We start from the raw sequence: 27,825 nt of genomic DNA, 5'->3' as shown, positions 1-27,825 counted from the left end.
ATCCTTTCAGCAAATGCGGCCATAGTAACTGAGTATCAAATTTAACGTTGGAGCCTCTGACACCCTGGGCACGATGGTGAGCTGACATCCTATTGAGAAAGGTTTCCTTGGCTGATGGAGAGTCGCCTTATATTCCCACAGCGGTGGCCCACAGGAGAGCATCATTGACTCAATTGAACTACCTTGACCTTCAGTTGCATCTCTCTATTGCTAGAGAGGACTTTGTGTGAATCCTTGGCTAGGGTAGGATTCAGATTTTGCCACCAAGGCACCATGGCACAAATAGCACCGAAACAACCAGCCTAAGTGTGTAAACTGCTGGAATATGCATGGTCAACTTGGCATTGAGAATGACGATGAGCTGGTAAGATAAGGATTAACATTTCCAGCCCTGGAACAGCCACTCCCCTTCCTGGGAGAGATCCTGGGCAGACAAAGCGGGACCATGTTTGCTCAACCTCCAGGACCAGAAAAACTGGGAAGTGTAGGGATGTGATGCCTTTGAAATTCTAGTGTGTGTGCTGTCCTCAGCTAAGCTTCCAGAGCATCTTTGATTCTGTGCTCCTTGCCCTTTCTCGTACTTCTTTATAATCCTTTCTTAGGTTTCAGGAGCCCCTTCCTTGCTTCTGAAAGCTTGAAACCTCTCCCCAGGCATTGAGCAATGGGAGGCAGACATAGATGGTGAAGTGGCTGACTGAGAAGGACAGACTTTATGTAGGACATTGCTACTTAAAGTGTGGTCCATGGACCAGCAGCATCAGCGTCCCCGGGAACTTGTGAAAAATGTAGACTCTGAGGTCCCACCCAGACTTGGTGGCTCAGAATCTACATTTTCACAGAATCTCTAGGTGAATCACCTGCGTGTTAAAGTTTGAGAAGTGCTGTTGTATTTATTTCTTCATCCCACAACTATTTTTTGAGGGCCTCCCAAGGGCCAGACTCTGTCCCGGTGCTGGGGCCCAGTAATAAATGAAAATGACATAGTCCCTGACTCAGTGAAGGGAACAGACTAGTGAGGGAGCTATGAGATATTAATAAATACCCAAACAAACAAACATTCAATTACAAATTGTGTCAGCTACAATTCAAGAAGGAAAAAAAGATCCAAGTGACAAAGTATAAAAAAAGTTGTGGCCGGGCACAGTGGTTCATGCCTGTAATCCTAGCACTTTGGGAGGCCAAGGCGGGCAGCTCACATGAGGTCGGGAGTTCAAGACCAGCCTGACCAACATGGAGAAACCCCGTCTCTACTAAAAATACAAAATTAGCCGGACATGGTGGCGCATGCCTGTAATCCCAACTACTTGGGAGGCTGAGGCAGGAGAATCACTTGAACCCGGGAGGCGGAGGTTGCAGTGAGCCAAGATTGCACCATTGTACTCCAGCCAGGGCAACAAGAGTGAAACTCCATCTAAAAAAAAAAAAAAAAAGTCGTAAGACAACAGACTTAGAGAGGGATTTGTAGCAGACAGAATAGACACAGAGTTAAAAGGAGGGGAAAGACCAAGGACAGTCAGGGCCAGGGAAGGCCTCTCTGAAGGTGTGTCTTTTAAGCATGGAGAGCGGGTGGTCCTTGAAGGAGTTGGAAGATTCTAGAATGGATGCCTAGGTCTTATCCTGGATCAAGTGAATTGTCCTGCAAGTGAATTAGAACCTGAAATGTCGGAGCTCAGATTGTAAGATTCCTGGAGAAGCAGCTAGCACTGACCATACAAGGTTATAAGTTCATCCTGTCCATCTGCGCCCATGGGATCCTCTTCAACCCAGCCCTATTCAGCCTGGTGCTGAAGCATGGAGGCTGAGGCTCCCCGGGCCCATTCCTTGCTCCAGGATTGTAAATGCCTGTTAGACACCAGTCCTAGGGCTTGAAAACTGTTATTCTAGGGCCTCCTTCTTCTAGGGTGGATCCCAGGTTTTGTGGCCAGAAAACTGGCAAATCAGCTTTTGGCTAAAGATTAGGGAAAGAGATGTTTTGTTCTGTTTCTCCTGAAATGGTTTCTAAATGTTCCCCCTCTCAAGGGTACTAATCACCTCTCCAACCAGCCAGTTCCGATGGCATGACAGGAGCCCACGGCATAAGTCTCCACATGGTCACCCCCTCCCCTGGCAGCACTCCAGACTCCCCTAACCAGAGAGAGGAGGCCCCAGGTGGGAGGGGGTGCTCAGAGCTGAAAAAAATCCTGGGAAGCTGGAGAGATGAGGGAGGGAACCACAAAGACTTTTTCCCCACCTAATACAATGGAGGTAATCCCCTGGGTGGATTGGGTGGGAGGGGAGTGTTCGTGAAAATTTTACATCACTGGGTCCATCATCCAAACCCACTGAATCAGAATCTCCAGGGGAGGGGGCTGGGAATTATCATTTTTAGAAGTAAGGGGTGGAGCACTAGGTGACTGTATGTCCAGGCGAGTTGGAAAGTCTGATGTGGAAGGAACAAGCTCAGAGAGGACTTGACTTGCTCAAGGGCGCATGGCAGGTCAGGAGACAACACAAGATGTTGGTCAAGAGAACCAAGATCCTGGTCCAGTGGATTTTCCCTTAATTTTGTTGGTTTCAACCTTTTTTTTTTTTCTTAAAAGAGATGGGGTCTCACTTTGTTGCCCAGACTGGTCTTCAATTCCTGGGCTCAAGTGATCCTCCCATCTTGGCCTCCCAAAGTGCTGGGATTACAGATGTGAGCCACCATGCCTGGTCTCAACCTTTTAGGATTCAGAATCTTTTATCTTTGTGTTCAAATGAAATATTGTGGGGAACAGAATGTATAAGTCAGACCTAAAGGAGTAGGGGGTGAGGGGACCATGGCACATAGTAGGTGCTCAACAAATACCTGTCAAATGAATAAAAGAATAATATCTCTCCTAAAGAAAGAGCACAAGGCCTCAACTCAGAAGTTTGGTTAGGCAACAGCCTCCAGGTAGAATTGAAAAACATTGTTTTGCTTTGGCTCTATTTTTCTAATTTCCTTCCATTTAGGCTAGAAATTCTGATTTTCTGTTTATGGTAGTGGTAAAAAAAAAATTTCATTGTAAAATAAATTTAAGTCAAAAACATAAGTTGATTTTTTTTAATGAAGTAAAATCAAAGGTCACGAAACTTTTTCTGTAAAGGGCCAGATAGCAATTATTTTTAACTTTGCAGGCCATACATCTCTACTATAAATGGCTGGGACTGGCTGTGTCCCAATAAAACTTTATTTACAAAGGTAGACTTGGGATCATATTTGGCCCACAGGCTGCAATTGAACAAACTCTGAAATAATAATATAGGTAGGAGATACTGAAAAGGCAGTAACTGTGAAGGTGGTATTGGGACAACCAAATTCAGAACTCTGTTCCAGCATAAATCTAGGAAATCAAGGATAATAACACAGAGTAGTAGAGAGTGAATCTTGGGGTCTCTTCCCACGTGCAGACCCCAGACCTTTTGTGGCACATCTATTGATCCCCCCCTTTGCATCCCCCAAAGGGGAAGTTAAAGGATACCCCAAAAAACGTTCTAAGGGCTTTAATTCCTGTCTTTCCTCTGCAGTTGAATCCAGTGCCTGTCCATTTAATAACCCGGGGCTGGGTCTAAGGACACTTAGCAGACATAGGAGGGCCCAGGAAGCACCCTTCAACCCAAATCACCCTCTCGTATCCCCTTCTCTGTGCCAGGCTCGGCAGAGAATGTTCCTTTGGCTTCTCCAGGTGTCACTGGGTAAAATTCTTAGATGGGAAAGCATGCTAATTATCCCATTAGCTACACATCAACTGTTAGCACTTTAGCTAGAGCATGAGCAACCAGCTTTGCAAAGTGACAAAACAGAATATAGAGTGGAAAGAGTCCAGAGAGGTGGGGCCCATCCCTGCATTTTCTAGGAAGGGAAAGTAAAACTTAGGTGAGAGAGAAAGGAGGCACAGCAAGTGATAACAGGCACCAGGCTGTCCTCAGTATTGGCCATCTAAGCTTCTCTTCCTTATTCCCAACTTATTGAACGCCTAAGTGCTGAACACTTTTTACCTGCCCTGGCTTCATCTAATCCTCGCCACACTAGAAGGTAGGTGCTATGACGCCTGTTTTACAGGTAAGGGAGCAGAGGCTCAGACAGGTTAATTAAGTAGGTGGCAAGAGGTCTCAAAGGTCTGCGGAACTCCAAATTTTTTTTTGAAATGGTTTCACTCTTGTTGCCCAGGCTGGAATGCAATGGCGCAACCTTGACTCACTGCAACCTCCACCTTCTGGGTTCAAGTGATTTCCCTGCCTCAGCCTCCCGAGTAGCTGGGATTACAGGTGCCCACCACCACACCCAGCTTTTTTTTTTTTTTTTTTTTTTTTTTTGTATTTTCAGTAGAGACGGGGTTTTGCCATGTTGGTGAGGCTGGTCTCAAGCTCCTGATCTCAGATGATCCGCCTGCCTCAGCCTCCCAAAGTTCTGGGATTACAGCATAAGCCTCTGCACCCAGGCTCCAAATTCTTTTAAAAAAATTTATTATTATTGCTACTATTTTTAGAGACAGGGTCTCACTATGTTGCCCAGACTGGTCTTGAACTCCTGGGCTCAAGTGATCTTTCCACCTTGGCCTCCCAAAGTGCTGGGAATACAGGCATGAGCCACCATGCATGGCCACAATTATTTTTTTCATTTAAGTTAATGTATTTATTTTTAGTGATATATTAGATGTACATATTTGAGGGTACATGTAATAATTTGATACATTCATATAATCAAATCAGGATAATTGGAATATCCAAGGAGCTCCAGATTCTTAATGACCACACTCAACTGTCTTGCGTCCCCCTCAAGGTTTCTCTCCTTACTGGCTTCTTCATGCATTTATGTTGACCCAATCTCCAGTTCATTTCCAGCCCCGGAATACTTCCTCCTTTCCCTCCACCAGGAGGTGAGATGCTCTCAGGAAACCTGACTCAAGTGACCGCGTGCCCAGCACATCCTCGGTTCCTGGAAGGATGCCAGGGAACCTCTGTGTCCTTTGAGTTGATGGTCTCAAACCCAGAGTCAATGCAGACTGGGGCTGCTCTGAGGGTGGGAGACCAGATGCCTCCCCATCTCCAGGGCAGGAGTGTCACAGTTCACTGGCTGGCACCCTCACCAGCCCACACCCTACACTCACCCAACCAGTTGGGTCACACCACCCACATGCCAGGTGGATCCATTTGGACGGGCGCACAGCATGACCCAGCTTGTCTGCCACCTGACCTCGGCTGCTGGGTTCCTCCCATCCTCCCACCTCCCAGGTGCCCCAGGTCCAGGTGTTCAAAGGCTGCTCCGTGCACATGCCCCTCCTCCATGAGAGCGCTTTGTGTGTCTCACAAAGAAGAGAAACAGGTCATTTCCTGGAAGCTCACGGAGGCTCACTGCTGGGGATTCCCTGCCCCTGGGTGCCGGGCTCCCGTTTGTGGGAAGTGATTCCAAAGCCCAAGTATTCCTGGATGGAGGGAGGTTAGAGAAGTTCTTCCCCAAGGGGACGGAAGGCCAGGTTGGTATTCTGATATGGCTTCCTTGTCTCTTGCCTGGCCTCAGTTTCCCCATTTGAAAACAGGACAAAGAATTCCCTCATTGTAACTCTCTGAAGTATTCCATAGGAGGATTACTTGGCATTACACACACTCCATTGCCCCATTAATTTATTCATTTATTCAAATATGTCTAAATTTTGTATTTTTTAATTTTTTTGAGAACGAGTCTCACTCTGTTGCCTAGGCTGGAGTACAGTGGTGCCATCTCGGCTCGCTACAACCTCTGCCTCCCAGGTTCAAGTGATCCTCCTGCCTCAGTCTCCTGAGTAGCTGGGACTACAGGAGCCTGCCACCACCACGCCTGGCTAATTTTTGTATTTTTAGTAGAGATGGGGTTTCACCATGTTGGCCACGCTGGTCTCAAACTCCTGGTCTCAAGTGATCCACCTGCCTCGGCCTCCCAAAGTGCTGACATTACAGGCGTTGAGCCACAGTGCTCGGCCTCAAATATCATTTTTTTGAAACGCTGGCCAAGTTCCAAGGGCTCTGCCTGGCCCAGGAAGGTAGGGGGAGGCACGACACTCAGAGAAGGGGCTTACACCAAACAGGGGAGGCCGACAAAAGCAAATCAACATACAAGGCAGCCAGCCAACCTCGGCTCACGATATGTGCCCTGAGGAAAATACAGATGGAGGACATGGGAGACACTGACCACAGGGGCAGGGCAGGGCCTCTCTGAGGACACCGCTGATAGAGGCTGAAATAGCCAGAAAGAATGGCCGTGAGGCCGGGCGCGGTGGCTCAATCCTGTAATCCCACCACTTTGGGAGGCCGAGACGGGCGGATCACGAGGTCAGGAGATCGAGACCATCCTGGCTAACACAGTGAAACCCCGTCTCTACTAAAAAATACAAAAAACTAGCCGGGCGAGGTGGCGGGCGCCTGTAGTCCCAGCTACTCGGGAGGCTGAGGCAGGAGAATGGCGTAGACCCGGGAGGCGGAGCTTGCAGTGAGCTGAGATCCGGCCACTGCACTCCAGCCTGGGCGGCAGAGCGAGACTCCGTCTCAAAAAAAAAAAAAAAAAAAAAAAAAAAAAAAAACGGGCCGTGAGAAGGAAGGTCTGCTGCTGAATGTCCTGAGGGAGGAAGCAGCAAGTACAAGTGCCCGGGGGTGACTAGGAGCTTGCCCTTCCGAGGCATAAACAGTGACAGTGCTGCTGAAACGTGGCGCACGATAGGGAAAGTGGCAGGAATGAGGTCAGAGGGAAAGGCTGGGGTGGGAGCCTGTGGGGAGCCCTCTGAGGATTCTGTGTATAGCAAGAGGCTCCCCAGTCACAGGAGATACAGGATCTTGCATGACTTGGGAGGAGCCCAGAAGTGGGAACCACCTTCCTCCTTCATCACCCCTGGTTCCCTGGGGCTGGGACTCCTGTTTGGAGAGAGGATCTGATCGGTTTAGGTTGGGTTATATGTCCACCACCATGGCCATGGGGAAGCCAGAACCCCGTATTAGACACTCCTGCCCCCCAGATCTGTACAGCATGGTCAAAGGGTAGTTCTCAAAGGGGAATGCATGCAGCTAGCAGAGAAAGGAGGACTGGGCACTGGGCAAACAGAAGCCACAGCTGTGCACTCCTTTCCACCGACTCCCACTTCTGACCTAGATTCTGATGCCTTTCTCTGCTGTCTGAGCCCCACTCCCCGCCATTTCCTACCCACTCCAGGAGTTTCTGGCATACTGGCTGGCACCCATTTGTCACTTAATAGAATCATAAAACCAAGAGAAATGCCCAGGACCATCCTGTCACTGTTGCACTTTGGAGCTGGGGAAACTGAGTCTGGTGTAGTGAGAAGCCATGGGTCCTAGAACTTTGTGCTTCTGATTTACCCACCATGGAATTCTGCTGCTTCTTTTATGATTCCTGAAGGAATTACTTGTCCCCCGTTCCAAACGCCTTCAGCAGCCTCATTTCACCCATGTGGGTGAGGCCACAATATAAGGAGATGGATTTTCTTTGCCTTGTGCAACCCAGCTAAGAAGTTTGCATCACACCTCATGTTTCCCCATAGACATACCACAGCTTAGGGAGCTGGCTATGCCTGGGTTTGACTGACTATGTGACCTTACACAGATCATTTAACCTCTCTGTGCCTTCATTTTCTCATCTGTAAAACGGGACTACTACTACTACTCCCTACCTCCTACGATTGTGGAAAGGTTGAGTTCGTATACGCAAAGCACTTAGAATAACCCTTGGGGTGTATTACCTTCAGAGTGGTGATGTGTAGTTCCTAAGCCCCCACAGTACCTTGCACACACTTCATGCTTTGAAACTCTTTGTGAATTTCTTTTGTTCCTTCATTCAACTAACACCTTTTGAGCATTTGCCAGGCCCAAATGCCCTCACTCATGGTGAACAGGCCAGACAAGGTTCCCACCCTCTCTAGGGGTAGAGATAGATCATGGAGGAAAAAAAATCAATCGAAAACAAGACACTTTCAGTAGTGACAAGTGCTAGGAAGAAATGAAACAGGGTGACAGAGAGAGACAGTGGTGAGGGCGCTGTTTAGGCAGAGTGATCTGGGAAGATCTCCCTGAATGGTGATAGTTAGAAGAGTAACCAGCCACAGAACAAAAACTTCTTGTAGAGGACATAAACAGCAGGTGCAAAGTCCCTGGGGTAGGAAAGAGTCACGTGTGTGTGATGGAAAGGAGAAAGTTGTTATGGCTGGAATGAGTTGGGGGAATGGGAGATAAGGAGAAAGCAGAGAGGCAGGCAGGGGCCACATTAAGCAGCTCTCCTTGACCTTGGTAGGAATTTGAATTTGATCCTAAGGATGGTGGAAGCCTGTGAACAGCTGAAGCAGTGGAGTGAATGAGCCAATTCATGTTTTCTGGCTACTGTGGGAGAAATGGATTGGAGGGGACAAGATTAGAAAAGGAGAGACTGGTCATGAGGCTGTTGAGAAGTGGTGACACATATCCTTGGGTCCCTACAGAGCACTTAGCCAGGCACCTGGGGCACCTCATCAAAGAGCACTGCTCACGGCCCGCGGGTGGTCCCTGTCTGTGAGGCTGCATCATTCCACCAATGAAAAAGGATAACTCCATACAACCTGGGTGCCCTAGGCAGAGAACTGGAGATGAGTCCCTGCCTGGAACCTGCTCCAGGATCAATCTTTTTTTTTTTTTTTTTTTTTTTGAGAGAGAGTCTTGCTCAGTCACCCAGGCTGGAGTGCAATGGTGCAATCTCAGCTCACTGCAACCTTCGCCTCCTGGGCTCAAGCAATTCTCCTGCCTCAGCCTCCTGAGTACCTGGGATAACAGGCACCTGTCACCACACCCAACTAATTTTTATATTTTTAGTAGAGACAGGGTTTCACCACCTTGGCCAGGTAGGTCTTGAACTCCTGACCTCAAGTGATCCACCTGCCTCAGCCTCCCAAAGCACTGGGATTACAGGCGTGAACCACTGCGCCCGGCCAGGAATCAGTCTTGTTCCAGCAGCCCTGCTAGGGCCCTGGCTCTGGCTTCCTTCCAACCTCCGGGGAGTGCCCAGGGCAGAAATCCGGCCCTGCCCACCCTGGGCTGCACACCGATAACCTCCCCAAAGGGAAGCCGTTTGTTTGGAAGGAAATGGTGCAGAATGAGCAGTGGCCACGTTTAAAATAGGGCTGGGGCCTGATTTCCAGGGCTGAGCTGGGAGCGCTGGAGCTGAGATTTCAGTGGCTGAGACGTTTGGTGGCCTTTCCCGGGACTGTGAAGATCAGATCCGGTTCGGCACCCTTTGCCTTGCCCCGAGGAGCTTCCAAGAGTTTGCGTGTAATGCCATTCTTGGGGCAATGCGCTAAGCACTCAGAGGCATAATCACTTTTTTTTTTTTTTTTTTGGAGATGGAGTTTTGCTGTTGTTACCCCGGCTGGAGTGCAGTGGTGCCATCTCGGCTCACTGCAAACTATGCCTCCCAGGTTCAAGCGATTCTCCTGCCTCAGCCTCCCGAGTAGCTGGGATTACAGGCACTTGCCACCACACCTGGCTAATATTTGTATTTTTAATAGAGATGGGGTTTCACCGTGTTGGCCAGGCTGGTCTTGAACTCCTGACCTCACGTGAAGGGGCATGATCACTTTTAATCCTCAGTCCTGGGAAGTGGGGGCATAGTAAACCCTCATTTCAAAGAGCAGAGCCCAGGGGTATTGATGGGTTTAAAGTCCTGTCCCAAAGCAAGCTCCTCTCAGTGCCTTGGGGGGCTCCGGAGGAAGATGACAGCTCCACAGAGGGGTCTCTGGGGCTGACCCATGACTCTTTACTCTCCCTGTCTCCACTTCCTCCTTCATTCTGGCATTTTCTTGTCCCCATCTTGCCCCATGATAAGGAAGAGGGTTGGAAGTTGGGAATTATAATCGCCTGGCTGCACACTGGCAACATCTGGGGAACTTTTAAAAGTGCTGCTGCCAAGACCCCACCTCTGACCAATTCAGTCGGGTACTGGGGTGGGGCCCTGGCACTGGTCTTTTTTTTTTTTTTTTTTTTTTTTTTGAGACGGAGTCTCACTCTGTCACCCAGGCTGGAGTGCAGTGGCGCGATCTCGGCTCACTGCAAGCTCCGCCTCCCGGGTTCACGCCATTCTCCCGCCTCAGCCTCCGAGTAGCTGGGACTACAGGCGCCCGCCACCGCGCCCGGCTAGTTTTTTGTATTTTTAGTAGAGACGGGGTTTCACCATGTTAGCCAGGATGGTCTCGATCTCCTGACCTCGTGATCCACCCGCCTCGGCCTCCCAAAGTGCTGGGATTACAGGCTTGAGCCACCGCGCCCGGCCTACTGGTCTTAAAAAAAAAAAAAAAAAAGAAAAGAAAAAGAAAGAAAGATCCCCCCGGGGGATCCTAACATACAGCCAAGGTTGAGAGCCACTGCTTCAAAGCCTTTCCAATCCTGCAGTTCCCGGCCTTGAATGGTCGTCGTAAATCACCTGGGTAGATGTTATTATGAACTCACGTCTGAGCTGCACCCGGGGCCAATTAAGCTAGGATCCCTGAGGATGGCGTCTGGGCAGTATATTGTTAAAGAGCTCTCACAGGTGATTCCCAAGGGCAGGCAAGGTGGGGAAGCTCTGTGAGTCCAGTCTCGTAGGTGTACACATATGGAAACTGCGGCCCAGAGGAACGTGGCAACTTGTCCAGGACCACAGAGCAGCTAGTGGAGTTCAAACCCAACACTCTAGACCCCCAGGCTAGCACAGCCCTGATGGAGGAGGTCTAGGGGCCACTGCCCGCTGTGATTGTAACCATCAGCCCCCGTGACCCTCACCCTTCTCTAATCCCCACTTTGAGGATGGGTAGGACCTGACAATATACTAAGCTATCGCTCCTGTGACTATATTACCTCTATTACCTTACTTAGCAAAAGGGATTTATCAGTTGCCTTTGAGTTCATCAAAAGGGATTTATCTAGGTGAACCTAATCTAATCACATAAGCCGTATAGAAGCAGAGTATGGCCAGGTACAGTGGTTCATGCCTGGAATCCCAGTACTTTGAGAGGCCGAGATGGGCAGATTGCTTGAGCCTTGGAATTCAAGAGCAGCCTGGGCAACATGGCGAAGCCCCATCTCTACAAAAAAATACAAAAATTAGTTGGGCATGTTGGCACACACTTATCACTCTAGCTTTTCGGGAGGTTGAGGATGGGAGGATTGCTTGAGCCCAGGGGGTTGAACTGCAGTGAGCCGAGATTGCACCACTGCACTCCAGCCTGGGCGACAGAGTGAGACTCCATCTCAAAAAAAACAAAAAAAAAAACAAAAAAAACCCACCCTTTCCGGTGGGTGGCCCATGGTCCCCCACTGTGGCCAGGTAAGTATAGTCAAATGCATCCAGGTTACTGCACCCAGTCTCCCCTACAAAGGCGTGACCCACCTTCTGAGGCTGTTTCTCAAAAAGACAGCTTTGCCCACTCACTCCTTTCCTTGACTCAAAAGTCCCAGAGACTTTCCCTGACCCCAGTCCACACTTGACATACTGCACCCCACCAAGCCCACCTTCCTTGATCCCTTTTTGCATCACCCTGTTGTATTTCCCCACAGCTCGTAACGCCGCCTGAGACCATCTGTTTCATTGACTCATGTGTTCACTGTCTGCACTCAGCCCCAGTTCGCAGTCACAGGAACCCAAACCCAGAAAGGCAGGGACCTTGTGGATCTGGAGCCTAACACAGTGCACCAGCCAGATCTGTGGGGCTACTGAGGGGGTTTCAGGGAGAGGGTTGGGAGGGAGGGGAGAGGCCCGGGGCAAAGAATTGACCCTGAGCCAGCTGCCTTATGCATCCCACCCCAGGATCCTGGGATCCACTGAGGGATTCCTGGGTCCTCCAGACTTCAGCCAGGCCATGCGCACTCCCTGCCCTTCAGGGAGGCCCTGGCAGGTCCCCTGGAAGTGCCTGGAGGGTCTGAGCTCAGAGACATGGAGGGAAGGAGGTGAGGCAGGGTGATCCTGACAGCTCCCAGGGGAAACTCCCTGCTCTCTTCCCGCAGGTCCCTTAGCTCGGTGTTTTTCAAATGATTTGTGGTGAAGGACCAGTCTGTGCATCTGTTTTCAATTGCTGATTCATCACACACCAATACTTTCACAATTTACCATAAAAATCCCCCTGTGCCTACATGTCGCAGCAATGGCTAATTGCTATGTAGGTTTCCAAACCCTTCCTCTGGGAACTGCACTCAGCTCTTCGAGGACAGATAACTGTGAACGGCTTGCAGGCCACACTTTGAGCTGTACAGATCTGGATACGCCAAGGCCCAGGATGGGTGGGTGTGTGTTGCCAGCTACAAGGGCCCTGACACCTGCCCAGAGGCTGGGTGTTGGAGGGATGAAGGGCGGGGTGGGATGTGCGGGTGAGGCGGGGACCTGATGTGCAAGGCTGTGTCCCCCAGCAGTAAAGAGCCAGGGCTGGGAAGTAGAAGGAATCTCCTCTGTCCTCAAACCACAGGAGACAGGCAGGCAGGAGTGGGGAACTCCTCCAGCTGGGTCCATGCCTCCTGGTCCTTCTCACAGTTCAGGGGAACCTTCTTTGGGGGAGGGAGCAGTTTTGCCCCACTCCGTACTTGTCATCGCCATGCCACTTTGGCCCGGAGTCATTAAACTCCTCTAGAGATGTTTGCCTTGTACCTTCTAGTGCAGATTCCAGTCCGGGAGGAATGCGTGCTCATGACATGAAGGCAGTGTCAGAGGGCCTTGCATCTCTCTGCACCCAGCCTGGGGACAGCTGGCTTCCATCTGCCAGACTTCAGGCTGTTGACAGGGGTGGGGTGGTGATACCATCCCAGCCCAGCATTCAGAGAGCTGGCATCTCAGATTGCCCCACCCTGCCCCTCCCCGGCCCTCAAGGAGCCGAGAGGAGAGTGAGATCAAAACTCCACTCCATCAAGAGTGGGCTGACCCAGCCCCCTCCGTTTCTGGGTGGGGTCCCAGGAATGCCTCATCCCCCCCACCCCCCGCTGCCGTCTTGCACACAGTAGGCACTTAGAGTATTTGCTAAGCACATGCAGGGTCCTCAGCTGGCCTGGAGGGAGCCCCAGCCCAGTGGCCTTCCCCAGGGTCACCTCAGTAGCCTTCAGGCCCTGGCCACATTGTTCCAATTCCTACAGGTTTGGAATGTCTCTGTTTACTGTCAATGTCAATCTGACTGGGAGAACATCCAGTTTCCAGAGGCCTTCTGGGGGCTGGCAGGGGACACAAGGCTGAGAGATGGGAGCAGGCCACACCTGGGCCCCCCAGCTCCCTTCAGGATCCCCTACGTTACAGACCCCAATCCAGGCACATTGTCACTCTGGGTCCCGGAATTGCCTAAGCAGATGGGTGGCAGCCAGCAGAAGTTCCACAGGGCCTCGTACCTCTACCCACGACTTCCAGCCCCTCCCCTCCCTCCTTGTCCTTTTATTTGGCAGGATATGGGGAGCAATGGCTCCTTCTGCAAGGAGCTGCCCCTCCTCCTATGCCTTTGAACAGAGTCCCTCCACCTCCCACCTCCACCTGTCCAAACCCTCTCCGACTCATAGATCTCAGCTCTGTCTCCAGATGGCTTGGATTCAAATCTTACCTCCACCATTTCTAGCTGTGTTGCCTGGGCAAGTTACTCAATCTCTCTCTGCCTGTTTTCTCACCTGTAGAGTGGCATGTTGGGGGCATTTCTTCTATTTCTGACTGCCCATCATCTCGGAATCCCCTTTCTGTAACTGGAGATTTCTCCATTTGTCCATAGTATGAATCTGTACTCATGAATGTAGAAGTCAGAATTCAATTTCCCAACCCCTGTTTGATCATCAATCTGGTGCAACCATGTAGGACTTCCATGGAGAGACAGATCATTAGCTCAAGCACTATCTTTTCTTTGGTGAACATGGTGGCGGGAACAATTGGATCTTTGGGGACATCAATGGCTGAACTCGTGTGTCTGTAGAAGCAGTTGCACATTTGCTAAAGCATCCTCCGTAGAGTGGTTGGGTGTTATCTCTCACTACCTACCACCCAGACCCAGTTTTCTGTCTCCTCACCCTGAATTCAGAGAGCTGCCTACTTTTAAAAAGCCTTTGCTGTTTAAATTCGCTAAAATTCTGTTATTTGCAACCAAGACCCTTAACAAAGCATGGGGACAATAGTAATATCTACCTCGTGGTGGTGGTGTGAAGATCAAACCCTCCTACAGGCTTGGTGGGAAGTCAAGAGGCAGCCAGCCCAGCTCTTTGAATATCTTCCTTGTGTCTAGGGTGTCCAGCTTTATGGTTTGCGGACAGTGTCCTCTGCCTGTGTCCCAGAACACAGCCTCACTTGGAGGCAAATTGCTCTTCTGAACCTTCCCTCTCCTTTAAGAAGCACAAGAACCCCAGGGTTGCACTAGGTCCCAGGGTCAGTCACTCAACTCCCCAAAATAAAACCAGGACATCTGACCCATATGGCAAAGAGCTCCATTCTCTGAGTGCAGCATCCGAAACAAGACCTGTTTGCTACAGGAGATGCTACGGTAGCCGGGACTCCTGCAGCCGGGAGCAGCCCCTTTCCCCTTGGGAAGTTCGATGGAGACCGAGAAGCACTGAGGCTCTGGACACGGGGGCACATCCCCAGTCCCAGAAATACCTAACTGGAGTGGACCTGGGATTTCTAGGTCCCTGCTAGTTAGTGACACAGGCAGACCTTGCATGTGGCTCCTATATTCTTGGTCACTTCCCTGGGGCAGCCATGGTGAACTTCGCCGGGCAGATCTTAGAATCCACTGCCTTGCAGCCCCAGAACTGACATCTTCCCTTAGTATCCCAACTTTCTGTACATAGAGACATGACCCCACACGGCCACTCTGGCCGTGTTTAAACATAATTGTAACTGTGATGTGTAATTTAAAGGTGGCGACAGCCGATCGTGGTGGCTCATGCTTGAAATCCCAGCATTTTGGGAAGCTGAGGCGGGCGGATCACTTGAGGTCAGAAGTTTGAGAACAGCCTGGCCAACATGATGAAACCCTGTCTCCACTAAAAATACAAAAATTAGCTGGGCATAGTAGCATGTGCCTGTAATCCCAGCTACTCTGGAGGCTGAGGTGGGAGAATTGCTTGAACCCGGGAGGCAGAAGTTGCAGTGAGCTGAGATTGCGCCACTGTGCTCCAGCCTTGGCGACAAAGCAGGACTCCATCTCAAAAAAAAAAAAAAAAAAAGGGTGGTGAGGATTGCAGTTAGGAAATTTTGCATAAGCAGCTCATGGGCCTTTGGCAAAGGAAGGAATTGAGACACTGTCCCCGATCTATGGGTCAGGGATTGTCCAAACGCTTCCCAACCAAGAGATGTCAGTTCTGTATCCAGGCAGCTTGGATTCAAATCTTACCTCCACCATTTCTAGCTGTGTTGCTTGGGCAAGTTACTCGACCTCTCTGTGCCTCCGTTTTCTCACCTGTAGAGTGGTGTGCTGGGGGCCTTTCTCCTACTTCTAGCTGCCCATCATCTCCAAACCACCTTTCTTTAACTGGAGATTTCTCCATTTGCCCATAGAGTGAGTCTACTCATTAATCTAGAAGTGAGCTCAACAGAAATACAGTAAGAGGCTGGTGGCTCACGCCTGTAATCCCAGCACTTTGGGAGGCCAAGGTGGGCGGATCACGAGGTCAGGAGATCGAGACCATCCTGGCTAACACTGTGAAACTCCGTCTCTACTAAAAATACAAAAAATTAGCTGGGCGTGGTAGCACGCGCCTGTAGTCCCAGCTACTTGGGAGGTTGAGGCAGGATAATCGCTTCAACCCAGGAGGCTGAGGTTGCGGTGAGCTGAGATCACGCCATTGCACTCCAGCCTGGGTGACAGAGCGAAACTCTGTCTCAAAAAAAAAAACCTCAATTTATTTTATTTTAATGTATTCATTTTTTTTCAGAACAGGGTCCTGCTCCCTGCTCTGTAACCGAGGCTGGAGTGCAGTCGTGCAATCATAGCTCACTGCAGCCTCAAACTCCTGGGCTCAAGTGATTCTCCCACCTCAGCTCAAGTAGCTGGGACTACAGGTGCATGCCACCATGACTAGCTAATTTTTTGTAGAGATGGAGTCTTGCTATGTTGCCCAGGCTGGCCTCAAACTCCTGAGCTCAAGCGAATCCTCCCTCTGCAGCCTCCCAGTGGGCTGGGATTACAGATGTGAGACACTATTCCCTACCCAAATATCTCAATTTAAACAGCAGCATCTAATTTTAAAGCTTTGTGTGGAAAAACTGAAGATAACCAGTTTGCACTAATTTTTATGAAACAATTGGCCAAAAACTGATGGTGTAACTCTCTCCAAGCTGGAGACAGATTTTATCTTCTGTACTCAGCAAAAGACTCCCATTATCCTTTATTCGAGTAGTTCAACCAGTGACTTTCGGAAAGTGGCTTAGTGGCTTTATGCCTCAGTTTCTTCATTTGTAAAAGAGAGATAATGATAGCTCCTACTGCATAGGGTTGCTATGAAGATTAAATGAATTTTGTGATTCACTTACACAAAGTAAGTGCTCAGTAAGGATTGGCGGTTATTGTTATTATTATTGTTAGCCAAAGCAGCTTGAAGGGGGGATGTTCTGTGTTACAGGATGTTCTCAATTTAGACCGCTCGGAGCCTCCTGCAGGCTTCCTACTGCATTGTTGGGTTCTCTCCCTCCCTATGGAGACTCAGCCAGAGGAGACCCTTCTTCCTGACCCACCCCCACCAGAAAGTGGGGGTCCCAACAAGGCACACACAGTCCTTGTAAAGACAGAGATTACATCCTGGTTTTGGTGTGGTTGGGACGTAGCCTCCTGAGCATTGTGCCTCCAAATCATGTTTGCAAAGTGATTGTTCAGGACCAATGGTTGGGAAGCTGAATGGCTCAGGTTCTTGGCTGAACAATAGATGAGAGGGGGCCTCTGGCTTCCCAGAGGAAGGGGAACAAAGGGACATGAGTGAGTTAGCGGCGTGGCAGGGAACAGAGAGCATGCGGGTGACAGCTTGGGCTCTGGCTAGTCCACCCACCTGGTGCAGCCCCCACACTGCATCACAAAGCTCTTGCTCATGATAAATCCCCGGGCTCTACTCCCATGCTCGACAGCATCCCTAGCTCCTAAGCACATTCCTTAGCATTCAAGACCTTCCTGGTTTCCCCTGCTGACTGCCACCTTCTTTCCAGTTTTGAACTTCATGCTGCCTGGAGTCCCCTTCACGGAACACACTCTCTCATGCCCATCAGCTGTTCCTTCTGCTCAAAAAGCGCTCTCACCTTGCTGGATTCTAGTCCTCCTATGAAACTGCCTCCAGGAAGCCTCCTGACTCCCCAGTGGGGTTGCGTTCTTCCTGGATGAGGAGGACATTTCTGTTCACTTAACCATTTCCCTCATCGAGACTGGCAGCGCCACACAATGGCAGGGAGGGGTCTGAGCCCCCAGCTGCATACTATGAGGTGGACCTGGGAACCCCGAGGAGAACTCCTTAACCTTAGATCCTCCCCTGCCCCCCTCTTCCTCAAACTTTACTTTTACCAAATATCATCTAAGGATCTCTATTGCACGCCCACCCAGTTCTGCAAGGGGTGCAGGGGAAGGGGGAGGCTCTCCCTACTTCAGAGAGGTGTTATAGGGTGAATTACATCACTCCCAAAATGCATATGCTGAAGTCCTGACCCCCAGTATCTCAGAATGTGACTGTATTCGGAGAGAGTGTCTTGAAAGAGGTAAGTTGAAAGAGGTAAGTTAAAGTGAGGCCACTCAAGTGGCCTGTAACCCAGTATGACCAGTGTCCTTATGAGAAGAGGAAATCTGGACATAGACACGTACAGAGGGAAGATCATGTATAGACACAGGGAGAAGAAGGCCATCAACTAGCTAAGGAGGGAAGAACCATCCCTGCTGACACCTTGATCTTGGATTTCCGGCCTCCAGAACTATGAGAAAATACATTTCTGTGGTTTAAGCCAGGGTCTCCAACTCCCCAGGGAACCAGTTAGGAACCGGGCCACATAGCAGGAGGTGAGCGATGGGCAGGCAAGTAAAGCTTCATCTGTTTTTACAGCCACCCTCATCGCTTCCATTACCACCTGAGCTCCGTCTCCTGTCAGATCAGCAGTGGCAATAAATTCTTATAGGAGCTGGCAGGTTGTGGTGGCTCACACCTGTAATCCCAGCACTTTGGAAGGCCAACGCAGGCAGATCACCTGAGGTCAGGAGTTTAAGGCCAGCCTGACCAACATGGTGAAACCCTGTCTCTATTAAAAATACAAAAATTAGCTGGTTGGAGTGGTAAGCACCTGTAATTCCAGCTGCTTGGGAGGCTGAGGTGGAAGAATCACTTGAACCTGGGAGGCGGAGATTATAGTGAGCCGAGATCGTGCCACTGCACTCCAACCTGGGTGACAGAGCAAGACTCTGTCTCAAAAAAAATAATAATAAATAAAATTAAAAATTTAAAAAAAATTTTTTTATCAGTGCGAGAACCCTACTGTAAACTGCACATTCAAGGGATCTAGGTTGCATGCTCCTTATGAGAATCCAACGCCTGGTGATCCGTCACTGTCCTCCATCGCCCCCAGAGGGGACCGTCTAGGTGCAGGAAAACAAGCTCACGGCTCGCATTAATTCTACCTTATGGTGAGTTGCATAATTATTTCACTATATATTACAATGTAATGATAATAGAAATAAAGTACACAATAAATGGAATGCACTTGAATCATCCCCAAACCATCCCCCAACCCCCATCTGTGGAAAAACTGCCTTCCATGAAACCAGTCCCTGGTACCAAAAAGGTTGAGGACCGCTGGTTTCAGCCACCCAGTCTGAGGTGCTGTGTTATGGCAGGGTAAGAAACTTACATAAGGAATTGATAGTTCTCCGTTTCCGCCTTCGTAAAACAGAAATAATAATGGTCTCTACCTCATAAAGTGGTCAGGAAGACTGAGTGAGTCAAATGCACATAAAACAGAGCTGATATCGATGCATCAAACAATCCTAGGATTTCAGAGCCGGGAAGCTTGCTTGGTGTCCCCCTCCCTTGTCTGATGAGTGAGCAGAAGAGAAGGGACTTTCTCAAAGTCTCATGGTAAATGGGGAACACCAGGGCCAGAATACAGCTTCCAGGCTCCGAGCCATGGCCACGCCATCATGCCGCTCGTGGGTTTCTATTATTAAGCAAAATGCACGCTTCTTCTTTGTTGCACAGCATGCATCAGGGCCTGGCCAGCCCACTCTTGGGGTGCTGGATTGATCCTCGCTTGATGAGACACAGACTGCAAGGAGGAAACAGTCTGGCCAGTAGGGAGTGGGAAGTAGCTGTTTCCAGCTTTGCATCTGCTAAGCTACTTACTCTAAGGGCCTCTCCACACCCAGGCAGCCAAGAGCTTCCTTCGTGTGGGAGCTCTGCCCAGGACCTGGAACTGAGCAGACAGCCATGAGGGGTCCTCCCTCTGCACACTATCTGGGAGCAGGAGAAAATGGGGGCCTCATGGGGCTGACCCTGGAGCTGGGCTAAGCCACAAGGGCACAGAAGGCAGGCAGGGTCCGGTGCTCCTTCTGCCGATCCTTCACCCTGAACCAAACAGTAGTTCATTCTGGATTCCTGTTAAGAAGAGATGATTCCTGCTGTGTGGAATGAGAGCTGCTTTCTAGGCCACTTCCAGGAAGATGATGAGCTGCTCTCTAGCTATGCACTTAGCTGTGGTCCCAGAAGGCCCTACACATCGAGGAGACCCAGGAGCCGAATGGGTTCTCAACTCTGATGTCATCACATGTTGTCCCTACTTCGCAATCATCCACCTTCGGCTTGAAATGCTCTCAGGACAGGGAACTCACTACTCCACAAACCATTCTATTCCATTGTAACAGAGGTTTTAATCAGTGCTACCCAACAGAAATATAATGTAAACATGTTAACATTACTTTTTAAAGTATATTTAAAAAGTAAAAAGAAACAAGTCAAATGAATTTTAATAATGTATTTTCTTTTTCCCAATAGATCTAAAATACGATCATCTCAACATGTAATCAATATTCAGAAATGTAAGCCGGACACGGCGGCTCACACCTGTCATCTGAGCACTTTGGGAGGCCAAGGTGGGTGGATCACCTGAGGTCAGGAGTTCGATACCAGCCTGACCAACATTGTGAAACCCTGTCTTTACCAAAAATACAAAAATCAGTTGGGCGTGGTGGCACACGCCTGTAATCCCAGCTACTCAGGATGCTGAGGCAGGAGAATTCCTTGAACCTGGGGGGTGGAGGTTTCAGTGAGCTCAGATCATACCACTGCACTCCAGCCTGGGTGACAGAGCGAGACTCAGTCTCAAAAAGAAAAAAAAATAGTTAGAAATTTAATGGGATGTTTTACATTCATATGTATTGTACTAAATCTTAGAAATCTGGTGTGTATTTTACACGTCACCACTTCTCAATCAGACTAGCTGGATCAGGGCTCAGTGGTCACTTGGGGCTCATGGCTACTGTGTTGGATAGTACAAGTGTAAATTATAGTTTTCTCTTGTGCTGAATTAAAATCTAACTCCCTGCTATTGTTACCTGTTCTGTTGATCTGTTTTTTTTTTTGTTTTTTTTTGGTTTTTTTTTTGTCTACTGTGCTTAGCAGGCTTAACTCCTTTTCTATATACTAGCTATTTGGTGGTTGTTTGTTTGTTTTGGTTTTTTTGCAACGGTCTTGCTCTGTCACCCAGGCTGGATTGCAGTGGTGTGGTCACAGCTCACTACAGCTTCAATCCCCAGGGCTCAAGCGATCCTTCCGCCTCAGCCTCTAGAGTAGCTGGGACAACAGGTATGCACCACCACATCCAGCTAATTTTTGTTTTGTTTAGAGACAGGGTTTTGCCATGTTTCCCAGGCTGGTCTTGAAATCGTAGACTCAAGCAATCTGTCTGCCTTGGCCTCTCAAAGTGCTGGGATTACAGGCGTGAGCCACCACGCCTGGCCCCTGGCATTATGTTTTTATTGCACTGTGTTGCGCTAACGCGTTTCCTTCCATGCTAAATAGTCTCCATTCCTTCAACAGTTCTGTGCATGACATCACTTCTAATCCCTTCCCCCGGATGCTTCTTTTGATGAGTGTTTCTAGGAGTGAACAATGATCTATTTTTCTGTAACTTGGTAGCTGATGTCCTTGGCCCGATTTGAGCATAAGTGGTTTTTCCTTTTGTTCTATTGGTGTTCAATTATTTCTGTAATTAGGAGTATTTACCTTTGTCCATTGCAATGTTGTAAATCTTTTCTCCCAGTCATTGTTGGCCTTTCAACTTTTTCTATGCTATCTTTGGCTATACAAGTTTCTGTTTTCAGGAAGTCAGGCTGCAAATATTTTCCATTTGTAGCTTCTGGACTTTGTGGCATGCTAAGGAAAGTCTTGCCCACTCTCATGTGTATGAAAAAGTATTATCCTGCATTTTCTTTCACTGTGTCCACTTTTTAATACTTCCTTCATCTAACTGGAATTGTTTTGTGATATGAGGAAGGGGTCTAACTTAATTTCCATCCCCCCAAATGCTAGTCAATTGTTCTATTTTGTGAATAATCCATTCTTTCCCCACTAATGTAAAATGCCATTTAAAACAATCAGTTTTAGGGCTGGGCATGGTGGCTCACTCCTGTAATCCCAGCACTTTGGGAGGCCAAGGCGGGCAGATCACTTGAGGTCAGGAGTTCAACACCAGCCTGGCCAACATGGTGAAACCCTGTCTCTACTAAAAATACAATAATTAGCCAGGCGTGGCAGTGTGCACCTGTAGTCCCAGCTACTTAGGAGGCTGAGGCGGGAGAATCGCTTGAACCCCAGGAGGCAGAGGTTGCAGTAAGCCGAAACTGCACCATTGCACTCCAGCCTGGGTGAGAGAGCCAGACTCCGTCTCAAACCAACAAACAACAACAAAAAATCAATTAAAAAAATAAAAATAAATAAAAATAAAAAATCATCTTTAGGGTCTACGTTCTCTTTGTCAGCAGAGAAGTAAGACTCTAGCAGTTCCAGGGTTGCATCTGATCAGCTCAACAAGCTCAGCAAAAAGAGGTTTCCTCTTCTCTAATGGTCCTGGCAATAGAGTCCTAGAACTAACTCCCACTGGACAGCCTAGACCAACATGGAACCAATGGGAGAACAAGATCTGCTGATTGGCCACATCTGATCCCCCTGTCTTCCTCAGGAGGAGAGGGGAAGTATCACTTGAGAAAGGGGGAAGGGTAGATACTCAAGGGGAAAGTAGGATGCTGTCGACAGAAAGAACAGATGCTGTTCAATCCAAATGCTGCCTACCACAATGCAGCTGCCCTTTTAGCCTGACACTGGGTGCCGCACAGCCCCAGCTCTGTAGGCATCTCGGGAGTCCACATCCCCTCTGCTCTATCTAGGTTTCCGTCTCAAAGATCAGCTAGAGTTGTGTCTGCCCCAGAAATTCAGATCTGAGGCTGGGCATGGTGGGATTACACCTGTAATTCCAGCACTTTGGGAGGCTGGAAATTAGCCTCCCAGGTGGGCAGATCACTGGAGGTCAGGAGTTCGAGATCAGCTTGGCCAACATGGTGAAACCCCATCTCTACTAAAAACACAAAAATCAGCTGGGTGTGGTGACGTGTGCCTCTAACCCCAGCTACTCAGAAGGCTGAGGCAGGAGAATTGTTTGAACCCAGGGGTGCAGGTTGCAGTAAGCCCAGATTGTGCCACTGCACTCCAGCCTGGGCGACAGAATGAGACTCTGTTTCAAAAAAAGAAAGAAAAGAAAAGAAAAGAGAAAAGAAAAGAAAAAAGAAGAGAAGGGAAGAGAAGGGAAGGGAAGGGAAATTCAGGTCTGATTCCAGATGCCTTTTCAGGGGGATCCCCACTAGCCTAGAAAATCAGCCCAGCAAGGTTGGGTAGGACAGTCCTGCCCCCTCCTGCCCCAGGACCTTGTCCACGTTGCTTCTCTCTGCCAAAAAGAGCAGAGTTCAGGAAGGCCAGGAGGAAGGAAGGATGCCAGTAGGATGTGGATGCTGTTTACAAACAGAAGGTGGCTCCGTCCTGCCCACCTCCAGGAGCAGTGCTGCCTTGCTTAGCTACTACAGGGAGGGTCCCTGGAATGCCCTTTCTGGCCTCTTGCCAAAGACCCACAGCCAATCCCTGGGTCACCAGAGGACAGCCTTAGAATCCAGATATCAGGCTCTAGAGAAACGTTTACAGGCCAGACTGCAGACCCAGAGTGTTGACCTGAGAGAACAGATGGCTGTGTTTCTACACGGGGATGCCCCAGCCCTTGACGCCTCATGCCACAAGGTGGGCACGGTGAGCCCCTCCCTCTCACTCTTGAACCCTCAGGGAATCAGGATGTGATTTGGGAGCAGTCAGTGGATGAGGTCAGAACCCCAATTTTTTTGGTTGCCCCCTCCATCTCCATCAACCCCTACAAAGGCCCCGTAATAATAACATGCTAAGCAGAACAATAGTGAAGTGAAAACATCATATAAAATGGAAATTAAAACTCTCTTTAGGCCTGGTGCAGTGGCTCATGCCTGTAATCCCAGCACTTTGGGACGCCGAGATAGGCAGATCACCTGAGGTGAGGAGTTTGAGACCAGCTTGGCCAACATGATGAAATGCCATACCTACAAAATAATAATAATAATAATAATAATAATTAGCTGGGTATGACGGCACGTGCCTGTAATACCAGCTACTCAGGAGACTGAGGCAGGAGAATTGCTTGAACCTGGGAGGTGGAGGTTGCAGTGAGCAGAGATTACGCCACTGCATTCAAGCCTGGGTGACGGAGTGAAACTCTGCCTGAAAATAAAAGCGGCATAGGAATAAAAACTGTCTTTAGTAAACTTTGCTCTGTTGGAAGACAGGTAGCACTTCAACTAAACAAAAGCAAGCTGCTCGCCTGCAGTGTGAGGAATGCTTGAGTTCAAAGCTCATCCCTGCCACTCGCTGACTGTGACCCAGTAACTTGTAGAGACTTCCTGTGGCTCCATAGACCCCTGTGACATGAGGCTGAGGACTGTCTCCACCTTACAAGATTGTTGTGAGGATTCAAGACATGAGTAACTGCAGTAAACCAACAATACCAGCAACAAAGTGTTGGGTGGTTATGGGTGATGACCGCGTTTGCAGAAGTGAAATGAATGGCAGCAACATTATAAAGGAGGGGAGGGAGGAATTGCAGATACTCAGTGAAACCCTAGAGCGTTATTTGAAAGTGTACTCAGGGTTAGATGCGGTGGCTCACGCCTGTAATCCCAGCACTCTGGGAGGCCGAGGCAGGAATATCACTCAAGGTCAGGAGTTCAAGACCTGCCTGGCCAACAGGGTAAAACCCCGTTTCTACTAAAACTACAAAAGTTAGCTGGGTGTGGTGGCGAGCACCTGTAATCCTGCTACTCCTCCTGTGGGAGGCTGAGGTGGAAGGATCGCTTGAACCCCAGAGGCAGAGGTTGCAGTGAGCTGAGATTGTGCCACTGCACTCCAGCCTGGGCAACAGAGGGAGACTCCATCTCACAAAAACAAAAACAAAAACAAAACCCATAAAACAAAACAAAACAAAAAAGAAAGTAGACTCAGATTACTTGTAAATGTATAGTAAATGTATATTACAAAACCTCTAGGTCAACCACCAAAAAGTTGCTTAAAAGAAGTATAATTGGACCGGGCGCGGTGGCTCACGCCTGTAATCCCAGCACTTTGGGAGGCCGAGACGGGCGGATCACAAGGTCAGGAGATCGAGACCATCCTGGCTAACACGGCGAAACCCCGTCTCTACTAAAAACACAAAAAACTAGCCGGGCGAGGTGGCGGCGCCTGTGGTCCCAGCTACTCAGGAGGCTGAGGCAGGAGAATGGCGGGAACCCGGGAGGCGGAGCTTGCAGTGAGCTGAGATCGCGCCACTGCACTCCAGCCTGGGCGACAGAGCGAGACTCCGTCTCAAAAAAAAAAAAAAAAAAAAAAAAAAAGAAGTATAATTGATATGCTAAGAAAGGAGAGAGTATGGAATCACATAAAACACTCAAAACCAGAGAAGGCAGAAAAAGAGGAGACTTTTTTAAAGTAAAAACAAGTGCACTGAATGCAAAGTAGTTACAAATGTGGTAGGTATTAATCCAACTACTTTAAATGTGAATGCTCTAAATACACCAATTAAAGACAGAGACCTCAGAATGGATTAAAAAAATCAAGACCCAACTATGTATTGTCCACAGGAAACCCACTTTAAATACAAACAGGAGTGCTAGCAGAGGGTGAAGGGCGGTGGAGCCAAACTGCCCAAGATTTATTGGACCACTTCTTTAACTAACTTTCTTCCTTCCTTCCTTCCTTCCTTCCTTTCCTTCCTCCCTTCCTCTCTCCCTCCCTCCCTCCCTTCCTCTTTTCCCTCCCTTCCTTCTTTTCTTTCTTTCTTTTTATGAGACGGCGTCTTACTTTGTCTCCCAGGCTGGAGTGCAGCAGTGCAATCACAGCTCACTGCAACCTTGACCTCCTGAGCTCAAGCAATCGTTCTGCCTCAGCCTCCTAAGTAGCTGAGACTACAGGTGCACGCCACCATGCGTGGATAATTTTTTGATTTTTTTTATAGAGACAGGGTCTCACTCTGCTGCCCAGGCTGGTCTCAAACTCCTGGGCTCAAGTAATCCTCCCATCTCAGTCTCCCAAAGTGCTGGGATTACGGGCATGAAACACCACACCTGGCCACTTCTTTAATTTTAATAAGCCTCAGTTTCCTTTTCTATAAAATCGGAATAGTAGTAGTTCTGATGAAAAATAGTATAATTGATACACTAAGAAAGGAGATTAAATGAGCTAACTCATATAAAGCATTTATTTATTTGAGAAGGAATCTCACTCTGTCGCCCAGGCTGGAGTGCAGTGGCACAATCTCGGCTCACTGCAACCTCCACCTCCTGGAGTCAAGCTATTCTCCTGCCTCAGCCTCAGAGTAGCTGGGATTATGGGCACCCACCACCACGTCTGGCTAATTTTTGTATTTTTAGTACAGATGGGGGTTTTCACCATGTTGGCCAGGCTGGTCTCTAATTGCTGACCTCAAGTATCTGCCCCCCTCAGCCTCCCAAAGTGCTGGGATTACAGGTGTGAGCCACCGCAGCTGGTCCCACATAAAGCATTTAGAATAGTGACTGATACATAAGTGCTATAAGAATATGCTGTTATTGTTATTATTATCCAAGTGCAGCTTCAGAATAAATTGCCTAGACCTCACTCCTAATGAGCCTTTTACTTCAAAGCTTCTCCTAAATAGAAATTTTGGAGCCACTAATGTTTCCTTTTTTTTTTTTTTTTAAGACAGTCTCACTGTATCACCCAGGCTGGAGCGCAGTGGCGCAATCTCAACTCACTGCAACCTCCGCCTCCCGGGTTCAAGTGATTCTCCTGTCTCAGCCTCCCAAATAGCTGGGACCACAGGTACATGCCACCACGCCCAGCTAATTTTTGTATTTTTAGTAGAGACAGGGTTTTACCATATTGGTCAGTCTGGTTTCAAACTCCTGACCTCAGGTGATCCACCCGCCTTCGCCTCCCAAAGTGCTGGGATTACAGGTGTGAGCCACTGCACCCGGCCCCTTGTGTTTTAAGATCAGGATTGGCTACATAATTTTCAGAGCTCAGTGCAAAATGAAAACACAGAGTCCCTTGTTCAATATTATAAGGAATTTTAAGATGGTACTTCTGTGTGACAGTACAGGTAGAACGTCCATGAAGCCAGCTGTGAATAAGACTATAGATTAAGAGGGCAAAGTCAGAATCCAAGATGCCAACTACCCAGTCTGTTCCACCCCACTTGAGTCTGGAGGGCCGTGACCTCCTGGCTGTGAACACATCTCGCCTCTCTGCCCCCAGGGAATCCCAGCCCAGGTGCACATTTTGAGAAAAAAAAAAAAAAAGAAAAAAAAAGAACTCCAGCAAATGCTCTGTGGAGCCCTAATGCTGGCTGTCTTGTGAAATCCTGGATCCAGGATTTCCGGGGCGCTGGGGGCTGGGCTCCCCTGGGCTGGAGGCCAGTTTTGGAGAAAGGAAGGGCAGAGCTCAGACTGCTTCTGAGAAATGCGCTCAGGAGTGGGCTGAGAATTTTTGGTTTCCTGGGACGCCTGCTCCAGGGAGCCCGCAGCAGCAGGAGCGAGTCCTGGCCTGTCCAACACTCTCACCCACTCCCCCTTCACCTTCAAGTCACCCAGTTGGCCACACTCTCCTAGGGGGGCGGGGGTGGAGGTTGGCAGAGTCTTCAGAGCCTTTTATTAAAACCTTTTGGGTACTTTGTTTACCAGGCCTGGCAAAGTCCAGGGCTCTGGCTTACCCTGGTCTCTCCCTGTCCTGCCCCAAAGGTCACCACCCAGGGTCCCAGTGCCTTGTCCTTTGGGGCACTCTCAGAGCTGCCACTCTGGGGAGGGGGAGCAGATGGGCACAGGCCTGGTGTTAGCGGCAACCTCCCCCTGGGGTGCCCGGCCACACAGGCGATTCCCAGAGAGTGTGGGCGGCAGACAAACAAGCGTTCAGTGTCAGCACAGCCCACCCAGCTCTGAAATGCGTACTTTCTGTCTCCCGGGGGTGGGGCCTGACAGTAACCCCTGGGGCCCAGTGACTGCAGGGGCCACCCGCTCCCTAGCACCCCCACCTCCCACTCCTCCTACTTTGCAGATCCAGCCCTCCCCTCCCATCAAGCGGCAGGGACAAGGCCAGCTCTGCAGGGTGTGGGCCAGTTGGTTTTTGATCTCAAAGATACTGTTCATCCCAGCCTGGGCAGGGCATTGGGAAAGCCTCTGGCTCCTCCCGCCCTCTCTTTCCATTTCCTGCCCCCTCCAGCACCCTGCCAAGCTAGAAATCCTGAAATGCAGGCTGCAGCCTCTTGTGGGTGCAGGTTAGGAA

The 27,825-nt window shown here is 49.3% G+C and overlaps 1 protein-coding gene across 1 annotated transcript in view; it reads left to right on the top strand.

Moving 5' to 3' along the window:
• NUBP1 (NUBP iron-sulfur cluster assembly factor 1, cytosolic) overlaps window positions 1-27,825 on the top strand; it is a 612,258-nt gene that overhangs the window by 441,585 nt on the left and 142,848 nt on the right. The window lies entirely within an intron of this gene.

The sequence above is a fragment of the Macaca thibetana genome, chromosome 20 (assembly GCF_024542745.1).
Source record: "Macaca thibetana thibetana isolate TM-01 chromosome 20, ASM2454274v1, whole genome shotgun sequence".
Lineage (NCBI taxonomy): Eukaryota > Metazoa > Chordata > Mammalia > Primates > Cercopithecidae > Macaca > Macaca thibetana.
The sequence above is the reverse complement of the archived record's forward strand: the minus strand, read 5'-3'. Positions and strand labels throughout refer to the sequence as shown.